Source organism: Theropithecus gelada, chromosome 14 (assembly GCF_003255815.1).
Source record: "Theropithecus gelada isolate Dixy chromosome 14, Tgel_1.0, whole genome shotgun sequence".
Lineage (NCBI taxonomy): Eukaryota > Metazoa > Chordata > Mammalia > Primates > Cercopithecidae > Theropithecus > Theropithecus gelada.
Genome location: NC_037682.1, coordinates 70,567,417 through 70,569,987, shown reverse-complemented (window position 1 = coordinate 70,569,987; position 2,571 = coordinate 70,567,417). Strand labels below are relative to the sequence as shown.

The following is a 2,571-nucleotide window of genomic DNA, read 5'->3' as shown; positions in this document are numbered from 1 at the left end:
CAGTGAGATTCTAAACTTTAAAATTGTTCCTTGAAGATCACCACATAAAAATTGTGGAGAAGGCCATTAACTGTGCAACGAGAACAAAAAATGTAAGGAAATATAAATTAGGAAAAGAAACCATTTTTTAAAGAATAACACGAGACATGGTAAAGCACTGGTCTTACATTGCCAGAAAAAATATAAAGAGTAATGCTTGAGTGTCTTAATAATTTTCTTCAAGAACTGTTCACTCTTAAGAAAAGGATCGAATATTTTCAAGGTTTGCTGTCATTCAGCCATTTTCTCACAATACACCATAGAAAAGACAACCCACAGAGTGGTTGAATATTGCAATGCATATAACTGAGAAGAACTCGTAACTAAAACATGGGCAATAAGAACTTATATACATTAATAAGAAAAAAGACTACTCAATAAAAGTAGCCTTTAGGAAAAATAAGACTACTCATTTTTCAATAGAAAAATGGGCAAAAGATGTAAACAGTCAATTTACCAAGAATAAAGTCCAATGAAAATAAACACTAAAAAGGCATCAAACAAAAATAATAATCAGGGGAATGCAAATTAAAACAGCAGGGGATACTACTCCCCCACCAATACAGCTACTTTAGAAAGTTTGATTAAGACCAAGTATTATTCTCATTTAAACAGCATATATACTAAAATTGAAAGGATACAGAGATTAGCATGGCCCATTCAAGGATGACACACATATTTATGAAGTGTTTCACATTAAAAAAACAAAGATGAAGTGTTGACAAGAATGTAAAGCAACTGAAACTCTCATATATGGCTGGTGACACTGGTGACACTTGGGAAAAAATTTGGCCCTATTTGTTAAACCTTAAGGTTGCATGTCTTATAACAATTTCTCTCAACTATGAATAGCACCATGCAAGGTTTGTGGGTGTTTTTTGTTTGTTTGTTTGTATGTTTTTTGAGACAGAGTCTCGCTCTGTCGCCCAGGCTGGAGTGCAGTGATGTAATGCAACCTCTGCCTCCCAGGTTCAAGTGATTCTCCTGCCTCAGCCTCCTGAGTAGCTGGGATTACAGGCATGCGCCACCACACCTGGCTAATTTTTTTCTTTTTTCTTTCTTTTTTTTTTTTTTTTGAGATGAAGTCTTCCTCTGTTGCCTAGGCTGGAGTGCAGTGGTTTGATCTCGGCTCATTGCAACCTCTGCCTCCCAGGTTCAAGTGATTCTCCTGCCTCAGCCTCCCCAGTAGCTGTGATTACAGGCACCTGCCACCACACCCAGCTGGTTTTTGTATTTTTAGTAGAGATGGGATTTCACCATGTTGGCCAGGCTGGTCTCAAACTCCTGACCTCAGGTGATCCATCCACCTCGGCCTCCAAAGTGCTGGGATTACAGGCGTGAGCCACTGCACCCGGCTGATGCCTGGCTAATTTTTATATTTTTAGTAAAGATGGGGGTTTCGCCATGTTGGCCAGGCTGGTCTTGAACTCCTGATCTCAAGTGTTCCGCATGCCTTGGCCTCCCAAAGTGCTGGAATTACAGGCATGAGCCACTGCACCCAGCCAATTTTAACTTTTTATCATAGACTTATGTATATTTTGTGATAGTAAATGATAAAATAGACTAGTAACTACATGTATCTTGTGAATTCATGACCTTTTTATTAAATGCTTTGATATTTCTAGGCTACACTGTTCATTAGTAAGTTTTCTGAAATTGTCACAAATCTCCAAGAAAATTTCCAATATATTTATTGAAAAAAATTCACATACAAGTGGACCGGCACAATTCAAACCCATGTTGTTCAAGAGTCAACTATATACTCATATTAAAAACATTTGTGCTACTGTCTGGAAGGTGATGAATCTAAAAGGGAAGGTGTCAAGCCAACATTGAAAACAAAAATAAACAAGAAGGTGATGTGATTTGATACAGCACAAGATACAGGGGATGGTTTGAACTGAGCACCAGAAGCATAAGTGGTATAGTCAACTTTCAATGAGATATATATATATATACACACACATATATATATATTTACTAATCTTCAGTTTCAACCAGTTTTCCCTTGTCTTCAACATACTGGGGCAGTGGCCCCCTGCTAATAACATAATTAACCTTTTGGCTTAAACAAGTAATGAGAGGGTAAAGGAAGGCAGGATCCTCACTATCTGGGATTCAGACTCCAGTTCTTAAGCTGCACATTGTCCCCTGGGGTGGGGGAGTTGGGAGAGAAAGAAGGTGCCTTAGTCCATTTTATGTTGCTGTAAAGGAATACCTGACACTGGGCAATGTATAAAGAAAAGAGGCTTATTTAGCTCATGGTTCTACAGGACGAGAAGTTTAAGGGTATGGCCCTGGCTTCTGGTGAGGGCTTTTGTGCTGCATCACAACGTGGTGAAGAAAGTCAAAGGGGAAGTGGACATGTGCAAAAAGGGGAACCCCTGAGGGGCATCCTGGCCTTGTAACAACCCACTGTGGTGGGAACAAGCCCATTCTTGCAAGAACTCATGCAGTCCGTGGGAACAGCACCAAGCCACTCACGAGGGATCTGCTCCCACACACCAGACCCCTTCCATTAGGCCTCACCTC

The 2,571-nt window shown here is 39.9% G+C and overlaps 1 non-coding gene across 1 annotated transcript; it reads left to right on the top strand.

The window, feature by feature from the left end:
• Nucleotides 1–638: 638 nt before the first annotated feature.
• On the top strand, nucleotides 639–740 carry LOC112607443. Its single transcript, XR_003115793.1, has one exon. It is a non-coding gene; the product is annotated as a U6 spliceosomal RNA (small nuclear RNA).
• The last annotated feature ends 1,831 nt before the right edge of the window (nucleotides 741–2,571 follow it).